Raw genomic sequence first — 13,451 nt, 5'->3', positions numbered from 1 at the left:
TGTTTTTGTTTTTTTTTTTTTTTTTTTTTTTTTTTTTCAGAAAAGCAACAATGAAAACATTTACCTGTAAACAGGCACAATCATTAGAAGGCTTTGCCCATTCAGTAATAATAATAAATATGAACAGACCTATGAAGTACTGGAAGCACACACACACACACCCACACACACAGTTACTATGGCCATATCCCCAACCCCTGCCCCCTCAAAAACATATTTTCATGGTGGAAAAACACCCATGTCTTCACCAGATTATCGTATCCACAGAGGTCATGACATATCTCTGACATTACTGATGCTAAAGTCAGGGATGGAGAGATCGCAGAGGAGGAGTGGGCAACCGTAGGAAATATTTCTGGTTTCATTTAATCTGGGGACTAGAACTGGAAGATGACTCTGTATTTCTTCCAGGGTTGGTGTTTTTTATCCTACCTCTTACATGGGGGCTGGGCTGAGCCTACTTCTTCACAATGGCAGCAGGAAGAAGTCCCAGCTCTGATTCCAGAGTGGGCAAACCAAGATGAAGGCAGAGCAAAGCCCTGCGGAGCCTGAGTGCCAGGCTGGCAGGTTCACCTTGTGCTTGTTAAAGGACGGATCAGCTGGGCCAGGATGCACTCAGACTTGTCAGCTCACAGGCAGACACTGCTTGACTTCTGTATTAGTCAGGGTTTTCTAAAGAGACAGAACTAAGGGAATATGTATATATGGGGAGTTTATTCGTTATTAACTCAAACGATCTTAAGTGGTGAAATGTTTAACATTTTCTCTGAGATGAGAAATAATACCTTTTATACAACAACTTTGTTTAGTTATCTTATTCAAAGTGCTTGAATTTTTTACATATCCAATTGTGTCATCTGCAAATAATGAAATTTTATATTGCCTTCCTATTCCTGTTGTAGCTTGCCATCTTTCTCTGTATAGGATTTTCCAGTACAATATTAAATAGATGTGATAATTGTCATTTTGTCTTTTTTCCAATTTCAGAGTGAAAATTTTCAACATTTTACCACTTAGAATGTTTTGCTGTGGGTTTTTGTAGACATCTCTTGTCACATGAAAAAAGTCTCTAAGCTTTCTGAGAGGATATTTTAAAATTATAAGTGTAGGCAGGTGCAGTGGCTCATGCCTATAATACCAACAGTTTGGGAGGCCAAAGTGGGCAGATTGCTTGAGCCCAGGAGTTCAAGACCAGTCTGGGCAACATAGTAAGACCCTGTCTCTACAAAAAAAAAATTTAAAAAAAAAGTACATGCTGAAGTTTATCATAAATTTATCAAGGCTGGGCGCAGTGGCTCATGCCTGCGATCCTAGCAATTTGGGAGGCCTAGATGGGAGGATCGTTTCAGCCCAGGAGTTCAAGACCAGCTTGGCCAATATAGTGAGACCCTGTCTCTACAAAAAATTTAAAAATTAGGCCAGGCATGGTGGCTCATGCCTGTAATCTCATCAGTTTGGGAGGCCAAGGCGGGCAGATTGCTTGAGCTCAGGAGTTCAAGACCAGCCTGGGAAATATGGCAGAACCTCATCTCTACAAAAATACAAAAAAACTAGCTGGGCATGGTGGCTCCCAGATTCAAATAATAAAATAAATTTTATCATCTCATTGTATTAATGTGATGAATTTAATAGATATTTTGAATGTCAAGTTATCTTCTTTTCCAGAACAGTCCTAAATCCATTAGCCATGAAACAATGAAGTAGGCATTCTGTGGGCTACAGTGAGTTTCTGAAACTGAGGTAAAGTAAGGATGATGTCTATCTTATGTAGGAGGGCTGGACAGCATGGGTTATCAAAGCCTGAGTCAGAAGAAGAGGACATCTGTAATACAATTTTTTAAATTTTTAAAAAATCTGATCTTTGTCCCTGCTTTAAAAGCCTTGGAATTTCCTAAGTGATCCAACTGTCTTTTATTATTCACAATGAGCCCCTTTCTCTCATTGATGATACCTGAGTTTATGCCAAACAGGTGACTCATGGTATGGCCCCTAATTGTTTTACAGTGGGGGCTTATCTTAGGAAAAGCCAAGCTTCTAAACATTGAAAATTTCAGTCCTACCCCCTGACCTCCTGGGGAGGTAGGGGCTGGACATTGAGGTCACTCATGACCATAGATTAAATCAAAGGTGGCCACATAATGAAACCTCTAGAAAAACTCTTAAAGAGGATCAAGGCCGGGTGCAGTGGCTCATGCCTGTAATCCCAGCACTTTGGGAGGCTGAGGTGAATGTATCACCTGAGGTTGGGAGTTTGAGACCAGCCTGACGAACATGGAGAAACCCTGTCTCTGCTAAAAATACAAAATTAGCCAGGCATGGTGGTGCATACCTGTTATCCCAGCTACTCAGGAGGCTGAGGCAGGAGAATTGCTTGAACCTGGGAGGTGGAGGTTAAGGTGAGCTGAGATCACGCCACTGCACTCCAGCCTGGGCAACAAGAATGAAACTCTGTCTCAAAAAAAAAAAAAAAAGATAAAAAAGGATCAGAGGAGAACTTCCTGGTTGGTGAACATATGAGGTACTGATAGTGACAAAAGGCAGTCAAATGGCTAGGCAGACAGGGGCGGGTCCCCAGTGAAACCCCTTCTCCAAGCCAAAGATAGTTTAAAGCCTGAAAGCCAAGCTACAAGTTAAATCCTCAGACCAGATTAAGAACTTGTCTTCCCATTTGGTATGCTTTCTTCTGATTGATCCCTACCCTTCACCTATTTTACATATACCTACCTTTTCCTAATTGGTTTTCTACACTGTCATGGCCACCTTTAAGTAGTGTCTTCGCTTTAATCTTTTTTGCATACTCACAAACCAATCAGCACACACTCATCATTCTGAATCCATAAAAGGCCCTGGACCCAGCCACATGGGGGACTTTCCTGCCTTCAGGTAGGGGGACCACCCCGACAGTCCCTCTCTGCTGAAAGCTGTTTCATCACTCAGTAAAATTCCCTGCCTTGCTCACTCTTTGATTGTCAGAGCATCCTCATTCTTCTTGGGCACAGGACAAGAACTCGGGAACTGGAGTGCAAGCCAGAGTCAGCCTGGGTGGGCTGAGTGGGTGGGCCATCTCCTGCAGCAGGTAGGGTGGCCGAGTGAGGCCTGAGTGGGCGTCACTGGCCAGAGGTCCTCAATCCCATGCCAGTACTGACACACTGTGACTCCACAAGGACAGAAGCTGTGCTCCTCCCTGTCGCACCTTGCCTTATGCATCTCTTTCACTTGGCTGTTCTTCAGCTGAATCCTTTATAATAAAACTTTAAGTACAATACTTTTTTTTTTTTTGAGACAGAGTCTCACTCTGTCACCTAGGCTGGAGTGCAGTGGCCCGATCTCAACTCACTGCAACCTCCACCTCCCAAATTCAAGTGATTCTCCTGCCTCACCCTCCTGAGTAGCTGGGACTATGGGCACATTTGTTGTATTTTTAGTAGAGACGGAATTTCACCATGTTAGCCAGGATGTTTTCAATCTCCTGACCTCGTGATCTGCCCACCACGGCCTCCCAAAGTGCTGGGATTACAGACATGAGCCACTGCGGCTGGACAGTACAATACTTTTGTAGCCTGGTGCAGTGGTACACATCTGTAATCCCAGCTACTAGGCTGAGGTGGGAGGATTGTTTGAGCCCAAGAGTTTGAGAGAAGACTGGGCAAAATAATGACCCCACGTCATTAAAAAAAAAAAAGTAGTGTTTTTAATGAATTCTGTAAGTCATTCTAGTGAATTACCAAACCTGTGGTCAGAAGCACAGGTAGCTTTGGGATATCTAAGACTTGCACTGGCATCAGAAGTCAGGAGCAGTTTTGTGGAAAAGAGCCCTCAATTTGTGGAGTCTGCATTAACTCCAGGTAATGGCAGAACTAAATCATAGGACACCCAGTTCGTGTCAGACAATTGGTGTCGAAACATAGCATTCACGTAGAGGGCTGGTCTGGATTGGAGTGGCAGAGATCAAGTTGGGGGTATCCATGTGGGAAGTATAAGGATTGGAGGCAATAAGGATTGGCTGCCTAAACTGAAGATAAAATACATAAATATATTAAGGATATCTGAAAACCACAATGAGTTTCTATGTCACACTGAGGTAGGAAGCGGGACTTGACTCCAGAGGTGAGGCTCAGACACCAGAACAAATTGAGGACTAACTAAAACAGGGACTGGGAGGAAGCAGCTTTCCATAAGACATGCCCACCCGTGTGCCATGTCAGTTTACCATTACCATGGCAACACCCAGAAGTTACCACTCATTTGCATGGCAATGACCCTGTGACCTGGAAGTTACCACCCCTTTTCTAAAAATGTCTGCATAATCTGCCCCTTAATTTCCATATAATTAAAAGTGGGTAAAGGCTGGGCATGGTGGCTCACACCTGTAATCTCTGCACTTCTGGAGGCCCAGGTGGGAGGATCACTTGAGGCCAGGAATTCAAGACCAGCCTGGTCAACACAGCTAGACCCTGTCTCTATTTTATAAAATTTGAAAAATTAAACATAAAATAAAATAAAATTAGATTTAAAATGTGGTTATAAATATGACTGCAGAACTGCCTCGGAGTTGTTCCTCTGGGCACACTGCCTGGGGGGTAGCCCTGCTCCACAAGGAGCAGAACCTCGGCTGCTGCTGTCCACTGCCACTTCAATAAAAGTTGCCAACACCACCAGCTCACCCTTGAATTCTTTCCTGGGCAAAGCCACACACCCTCCTGGGCTAAGCCCCAATTTTGGGGCTCATCTGCACTGCATCAACACCAGTCACAATGACTATTATTATAAAGTCTAGGCCAGGCACAGTGGCTCATGCCAATCAAGCTTGCACTCCACATTCTGAGTCCATAAAAGGTCCAGACCCAGCCAAACAAGGACTTTCCCGCCTTCGGGTAGGAAATCCCAGAACTTTGGGAGGCCAAGGCAGGTGAATTGCTTGAGCCCAGAACTTCAAGACCAGCCTGGGCAACATGGTGAAACCTTGTCCCTACAAAAAATACAAAAATTAGCTGAGCATGGTGGCATGAACCTCTAGGCCCTGCAACTCAGGAGGCTGAGGTGGAAGGATCACCTGAGTCCAGGAGGTCAAGGCTGAAGCGAGCTGTGATTGCACCACTGCACTCCAGCCTGGGCGACAGAGTGATGAGACCTTGTCTCAAAAAAAAAAAAAAGATAACAAATCTGCACATGACATGTAGCCCTGAACCTAAAATAAAAGTTAAAAAAAAAAAAAAAAGTCAAAAAATAACACGCTGGCAAGAGGCTGCAGAGAAAAGGGAATGCTTATACAATGCTAGTGGAAATGTAAATTAGTTCAGCCACTGTGGAAAGCAGTTTAGAGATTTCTCAAAGAACTTAAAACAGTTCTGGCCGGGCGCCGTGGCTCACGCTTGTAATCCCAGCACTTTGGGAGGCCGAGGCGGGCGGATCACGAGGTCAGGAGATCGAGACCACGGTGAAACTCCGTCTCTACTAAAAATACAAAAAAAATTAGCCGGGCGTGGTGGCGGGTGCCTGTAGTCCCAGCTACTCGGAGAGGCTGAGGCAGGAGAATGGCGTGAACCTGGGAGGCGGAGCTTGCAGTGAGCCGAGATCACGCCACCGCACTCCAGCCTGGGTGACAGAGCGAGACTCTGTCTCAAAAAAAAAAAAAAAAACAGTTCTGGATCAAAACTACCATTTGATCCAGCAATCCTATTACTGAGTATACACCCAAAAAATATAAATCATTCAACCATAGAAATGCATATACATGTATGTTCATTGCAGCACTATTCACAATAGCAAAGACATGAAATCAACCTAGATGCCCATCAGTGATGGACTGGATAAAGAAAATGTCATCTGGGCATGGTGGCTCATGCCTATAATCCCAACACTCTGAGAGGCTAAAGCAGGAGGATCGTTTGAGGCCAGTAGTTTGAGACCAGCCTGGGCAATATAGTGGGACCCTGTCTTTACAAAAAAAGTTAAAATTAGGTAGGTATGATGGCGCACACCTGTGGTCCTAGTTACTAGGGAGGCTGAGGTGGGAGGATCACTTGAAACTGGGAGGTTGAGGCTGCAGTGAGCCGTGATCTCACCAATGCACTCCAGTCTGGGTGACAGAGTGAGACCCTGAGTAAAAATAAAATAAAATGTCATACATATACACCATGGAACACTATGCAGCCGTAAAAAAGAACAAAATCTTGGCCTTTGCAGCAATACAGATGGAACTGGAGGCCATCATCCCCAGCGAATTAACACAGGAACAGAAAACCGAATATCGCATGTTCTCACTTATAAGTGGGACCTAAATATTGAGTACACATGGACACCAAGGAGGAGACAGTAACACCAAGGCCTACTTGAGGGTGGAGGTTGGGAAGAGGGTAAGAATTAAAAAACTACCTATCAGGCCTGGCGTAGTGGCTCATGTCTGTAATCCCAGTACTTTGGGAGGCTGAGGTGGGTGGATCACCTGAGGTCAGGAGTTTGAGACCAGCCTGGCCAACATGGTGAAACTTCACCTGTACTAAAAATACAAAAATTAGCTGGGCGTGGTAGTGGGTGCCTGTAATCCCAGCTACTTGGGAAGCTGAGGCAGAAGAATCGCTTGAACTCGGGAGGGGGTGGTTGCAGTGAGCCAAGACTGTGCCATTGCACTCCAGCCTGGGTGACAGAAAACGACTCCATCTCAAAAAAAACAAAAACAAACAAAAAACTCACAGAAAAACTACCTATCGAGTACTATACTCATTACCTGAGTGATGAAATAATCTGTACACCGAACCTCCATGACTGCAATTTATCCATGTAACAAACCTGGACATGTACCCCCTGAGCCTAAAATAAAAGTTGGAAAGAAAGAAATAATAATGGCCAGGCATGGTGGCTAATGCCTGTAATCCCTGCACTTTGAGAGGCCGAGATGGGTGGATAACTCAAGGCCAGGAGTTCAAGATCAGCCTGGTCAACATAGCAAGACTCCATCTCTAATTTAAATAAATAAATAAATAAAAAGAAAATAATAATTTTGATTCTGAGACAAAGAAGTTAATAGAACCAGACAGAGAGATGAACCAGTTACTGAAAAACTCTGACCAGGACTTTAGAATAATTATGGTTAATATGTTAAAGGATCCAGTGTAAAAGGTTTCCAGCCTACTTGAGCACATGGACATTTTCTGCAGAACAATGGAAACTATAAAGAAGTATTCAATGGAAATGCTAGAAATAAAAGTCATAATTTCAGGGATGAAAAATTCCTTGATGGCTTTGCCAGGATACTTGATTCATCTAGAGAAAAAAAAAATTCTTTCTGACCTATGTATTAGCTTTTTTTTTTTTTTTCTTTTGACAGAGTCTTGCTCTGTTGCCAGGCTGGAGTGCAGCGGCATGACCTTGGCTCACTGAAACCTCCAACTGCCTGGTTCAAGTGATTCTCCTGCCTCAGCCTCCCGAGTAGCTGGGATTACAGGCACGAGTCACCATGCCCAGCTAATTTTTTGTATTTTTAGTAGAGATGGGGTTTCACCATGTTGGCCAGGATGGTCTCGATCTCCTGACCTCGTGACTGCCCGCCTCAGCCTCCCAAAGTGCTGGGATTACAGGCGTGAGTCACTGCACCTGACTTCTATCAGCTTTTTAAAAGAGGAGAAAAGAGGTCGGGCGCAGTGGCTCACACCTGTAATCCCAGCACTTTGGGAGGCTGAGGCGGGTGGATCACAAGGTCAGGAGTTCAAGACAAGCCTGGCCAAGATGGTGAAACGCCATCTCTACTAAAAAATGTAAAAATTAGCCGGGTGTGGTGGCGGGCGCCTGTAATCCCAGCTACTTGGGAGGCTGAGGCAGGAGAATTGCTTGAACCCAGGATGCGGAGGTTGCAGTGAGCCAGTATGGTGCCACTGCACTCCAGCCTGGGCGACAGAGCAAGACTCTGTCTCAAAAAAATAAATAAATAAAATAAAATAGGAGAAAAGAAGTTTGAGCTAGTGTACTGTATGTATTATAGCACTATTAACTAAGTCCTCACATTTGATTTATGTTATTCTTATAATAAAATCTGATAAGGTTGTGGTTAGGTTACAAAAAATAGGATATGAAAAGTCAGCTTTCTTGCTGTCAGAGTAGGGAGTTATAGAAAGGAGAATGATGAACTGGAATGGGAGGCATTGATATAAACTAGTAGTTGTCAATATATAGATACATAGACATATTTAGATGTGTATATACATATATGTACACACAGTCCCAGTTTACTCAGATGGCCTGGGAGCAATGACCTCCTTCAGCAATGATTGCAACCTAGCATCCATAGCTATGGCTGAATGTTTGTGTCCCTCTGAAATGTGTATGTTGAAATCCTAACCCCCGAGGTGATTGAATTAGGAAGGTGGGCCTTTGGGAAGTGATTATGTCATGAGGGTGGAGCCCTCATGAATGGGATTAGTGCCCTTATACTTCATTTGCCCCTTCTACTACGTGAGGACACAGCAAGAAGACCCCATCTAGGAACCAGGAGGTAGGCCTTCACTGGATGATGAACCTGTTGGCATCTTAATCTTGGACTTCTTTTTTTTTGTTTGTTTTTGTTTTTGAGACAGAGTCCCCCTCTGTCGCCAGGCTGGAGTGCAGTGGTGCGATCTTGGCTCACTGCAACCTCTGCCTCCTGGGTTCACACAATTCTCCTGCTTCAGCCTCCCGAGTAGCTGGGACTACAGTCGTGAGCCACCATGCCCAGCTAATTTTTGTATTTTTAGTAGAGACAGTGTTTCACCTTGTTGGCCAGGATGGTCTCAATCTCTTGACTTCATGATCCAACCGCCTCGGCCTGCCAAAGTGCTGGTATTACAGCCATGAGCCACCGTGCCCGGCCAGACTTCTTAACATCTGGAATTTGTCAGAAATAAATGTGTTGTTTATAAGACACGGTTTATGATATTTTGTTATAGTGTTACCCACAAAGCCAATTCTCCCCATAAAATGGTCTTTCCCTGTTCAGTGCTACAAGGCCAATATGCAAAACCAAAAGTGAGTGTCAAGCAGTGCAGGCTTTATTCAATGGCCACACAATTGAGGGAGTTTGGCTCACAAATCAACTTCTCGACTAGTGAAGGATGAGGGGGTTAAAATATAGAGTTTCTCGCCTTGGCATGCAGTGGCTCATGTATGTAATCCTGGCACTTTGGGAGGCGGAGGTAGGAGGTTCTGTTGAGGCCAGAAGTTCAAGAACAGCCTGAGAAACATAGTGAGGCCCTGCATCTACAAAAATTTAAAAATTAGCTGGGCATGGTGGCACATGCCTGTAATCCCAGCTACATGGGATGTTGAGGCAGGAGGATCACTTGAGCACAGGAGTTCAAGGCTGCAGTGAGCTGTGATTGAACTACCACACTCCAGCATAGGAATATTCATAGATTTTCTGGAAATGAGCAGTGAACTTCTCAGAACTGAAGCCCTGCCTTCCTTTTTGTCCTTTTATGGCTTCTGGTCATTCTCATGCCAGTGTCATTGTCATGGTCAGTGTCATTTAGCATGGAAATGAGATTTAATAAAGCCTGAGATGTTTTGTTTTCTTTTTTTGGATGGAGTTTCGCTCTTGTTGCCCTGGCTGGGGTGCAATGGCACATTCTCTGCTTACTTCAACCTCCACCTCCCAGGTTCAAGAGATTCTCCGAGTCTGGGATTACAGGTGCCTGCCACCACACCCAGCTAATTTTTTGTATTTTTAGTAGAGACAGGGTTTCACCATGATGGCCAGTTTGGTCTCGAACTCCTGACCAGCCTGAGGTCTTTTTGAGGTCGTTTGGTCAGCTATCTTGGTTCTAACCAGTCTCAGACGGTCTGGTAACAAAGTGAACTTTTTAACAGAGACGTCCTGTTTCTTAAAGGTAAGCTGAGTTAGGGTGGGGTAGAAATTTAGCTATTTCAAGTAGGCATGACACCAGGTAACAGTAGCCACCCAAACAGACTAAGACAGGGGTCTCTGTTTGGGGATTCATTAGAAATACTCACAGGACTCAGTAAATAGTCATACGCTTCTCATATGATAAGTAACTTGGCAAAAAAAAAAAAAAATAATACTCATGTCTGTGATTTTTATTTTATTTTATTTTGAGATGGAGTTTCCTTCTTGTTGCCCGGGCTGGAGTGCAATGGCACCCTCTCAGCTCACTGCAACCCCTGCCTCCCAGGTTCAAGCGATTCTCCTGCCTCAGCCTCCTGAGAGCTGGGATTACAGGCACCTGCCATCACACCTGGATAATTTTTGTATTTTTTTTAGTAGAGACGGGGTTTCACCATGTTGGCCAGGCTGGTCTCAAAATCCTGACCTTAGGTGATCCACCTGCCTCGGCCTCCCAAAGTGCTGGGATTACAGGCGTGAGCCACTGTGCCCGGCCTATGTCTGTGATTTATTACAGAAAGGATACACAACAAAATCAGTGAAGGGAGAAGGTGCATGGAACAAAGTCTGGAGGAAACAAGCACAAGTTTCCAAGAACTGTCCCACAGTGGAATTATTCTTAATTCCTCTGGCAATGAATTGTGATGAGACATGCAAAGTGTTACTTACCAGGGAGGCCCATTAGAGAACCAACACCCAAGGCTTTTACTGGCACAGGTCATGTAGGCATCCTCTGCCTAGCACATTCCAAATATCCAGACTCCCAGAAGGAAAGCAGGGGTTTAGCATAAACCACATTGTTTGTTTGTTTGTTTGTTCTGAGATGGAGGCTCATGCTGTTGCCCAGCCTGGAGTGCAGTGGCATTGTCCTGGCTCACTGCAACCTCCACCTCCCGGGTTCAAGTGACTCTCCTGCCTCAGCCTCCCGAATAGCTAGGGCTACAGGAATACGCCACCGTGCCGGGCTAATTTTTGTATTTTTTTTTTTTAGTAGAGACAGGGTTTCACCATTTTGGCCAGGCTGGTCTTGAACTCCTTACCTAAAGTGATCTGCCTGCTTCGGCCTCCCAAAGTGCTGGGATTACAGGCATAAGCCACTGCACCCAGCCATAAACCACATTATTTATACAAGAAATTTAGGCACAGTGAGCCTCACTTATTGTTTAGGAAAGGTTTTATATCAGTGTAGGGAACTGTTTACTAGTCATCTTCCCAGACGTCAACCGAGGGCCAACTTTGCACAGGAGTCTTTGTAAGGATAGAAATCTCAGACCTATGTTGTCTTTTTTCTGCACATCCACTTATCTAAATACACTGAAAATTTGATAAAGAATGGAGTATTTACATAATTTTCCTATAAAATACTTCTTAATTACAAATAGGAAAAGAGAACTTCATGGTGGAGAAGCCTGACAGACATCACCTTAATCAACTAATCATAATAAGCATCGGTAATAGGATAAATCAAAATTGTACGCCACTTGGCACAGAATATGATTAGAAGAACACATTACTTGTGATATTTCTGTGAAAGATACATAACTTAAATGTAATCATAAGGAAGCATTAAACAATCCCAAGGTGAGGGATCTTCTTCAAAGCAACTGGCCTGTAATATTCAAAAGTGTCAAGGTCACTAAAGAAAAACTGAAGAACTATACCAGACTAAAGGTGCCTGACAACATGTGACAACTAAGCATGATCCTGAACTAGATCCTTTTGCTGCAAAGCAATTGGTGAAGCTTGAACTTGACAAATAAAAATTGTATATATTCAAGTAGTAATGTAAATTTCCTGACTGTATTGAGGTTATGTAAAAGATGTACTTATTTATAAGAAACACAGCTGAGCAGCCGGGCGTGGTGGCTCACGCTTGTAATCCCAGCACTTTGGGAGGCCGAGGCGGGCGGATCACGAGGTCAGGAGATCAAGACCACGGTGAAACCCCGTCTCTACTAAAAAAATACAAAAAATTAGCCGGGCGTGGTGGCGGGCGTCTGTAGTCCCAGCTACTCGGAGAGGCTGAGGCAGGAGAATGGCGTGAGCCCAGGAGGCGGAGCTTGCAGTGAGCCGAGATCGCGCCACTGCACTCCAGCTTGGGCGACAGAGCGAGACTCCGTCTCAAAAAAAAAAAAAAAAAAGAAACACAGCTGAGCATGGCGGCTCATGCCTGCAATCCCAGCACTTTGGCTGAGGTGGGAGGATCACTTGAGGCCAGGAGTTCAAGACCAGCGTGGGCAACATAGCAAGACCCCATCTTTAGCCGGGTGTGGTGGTGCACCTGTAGTCCTAGCTACTTGGGAGGCTGAGGTGGAAGGATTGTTTGAGCCTGGGAGTCTGTGGTTATGGTGAACTATGATTTTGCCACTGCACTCCAGCCTAGGTGACAGAGCAAGACCTTGTCAAAAAAAAAAAAAAAAAAGGCCGAGCGCAGTGGCTCACGCCTGTAATCCCAACACTTTGGGAGGCCGAGGTGAGCGGATCATGAGGTCAGGAGTTTGAGACCAGTCTGACAAACATGGTAAAACCCCGTCTCTACTAAAAATACAAAAATTAGCCAGGCGTGGTGGCACACGCCTGTGGTCCCAGCTACTTGGGAGGGTGAGGCAGGAGAGTCGCGAATCCGGGAGGCGGAGGTTGCAGGGAGCTGGGGTTGCACCATTGCACTCCAGCCTGGGTGACAGAGTGAGACTCCATCTCAAAAAAAAAAAAAAAAAAAAAAATTACACATCTATCGCCTCACACAGTTATTTAGTAGGGTGGTAGAGGGTTAGTGGTGACAATTAAGATCTATTATTTTAGCAAATTCTAATTAAAAGTACAGTGTTTTTTTTTCTCAGAAAGGAAAGCATGGACTGTTTCATGAATTTGCATGTCATCCTTGCTCTGTGGCATGTCAATCTCTGTATACTTCCAATTTTAGTATATGTGTTGCCAAAGCGAGCACAAAAAATACAGTATTGTTAACTATAGTCACTGTCCTGTACACTAGCTCCCTGAACATATTCATCTTACAACTGAAAGTTTGTACTCTTTGACCAACAGCTCCCCATTTTCCCCATGCTTCAGCCCCTGACCACCAACTGCCATTCTACTCTCTGCTTCTTCTGTTTTTTTTTTTTTTTTTTGAGACGGAGTCTAGCCCTGTCGCCCAGGCTGGAGTGCAGTGGCACAATCTCGGCTCACTGCAACCTCTGCCTCCTGGGTCCAAGTGATTCTCCTTCCTCAGCCTCCTGAGTAGCTGGGATTATAGGCGCCCACCACCATGCCCAGCTAATTTTTGTGTTTTTAGTAGAGACGAGGTTTCACTGTGTTGGCCAGGCTGGTCTCGAACTCCTGACCTCATGATTTGCCCACCTAGGCCTCCCAAAGTGCTGGGATTACAAGCGTGAGCTACCGCGCCCGGCCTACTCTCTGCTTCTGAGATTGACTTTTGTAGATTCCACATATACGCATATAGTATTTGTCTTTCTATGTCAGGCTTATTTCACTTAGTGTAATATCCTTCAGATTCATGCATGATATTCCATTGTATATACCACATTTCTTTCTCCATTCATCTGTCAAACATATCTTCGTT

At 44.6% G+C, this 13,451-nt stretch overlaps 1 non-coding gene across 1 annotated transcript; it reads right to left on the bottom strand.

The window, feature by feature from the left end:
* Positions 1 to 12,715: 12,715 nt before the first annotated feature.
* Positions 12,716 to 12,818, bottom strand: LOC129471736 (U6 spliceosomal RNA). Its single transcript, XR_008653705.1, has one exon. It is a non-coding gene; the product is annotated as a U6 spliceosomal RNA (small nuclear RNA).
* Positions 12,819 to 13,451: the final 633 nt, after the last annotated feature.

This window comes from Symphalangus syndactylus, chromosome 21 (assembly GCF_028878055.3).
Source record: "Symphalangus syndactylus isolate Jambi chromosome 21, NHGRI_mSymSyn1-v2.1_pri, whole genome shotgun sequence".
Lineage (NCBI taxonomy): Eukaryota > Metazoa > Chordata > Mammalia > Primates > Hylobatidae > Symphalangus > Symphalangus syndactylus.
The sequence above is the reverse complement of the archived record's forward strand: the minus strand, read 5'-3'. Positions and strand labels throughout refer to the sequence as shown.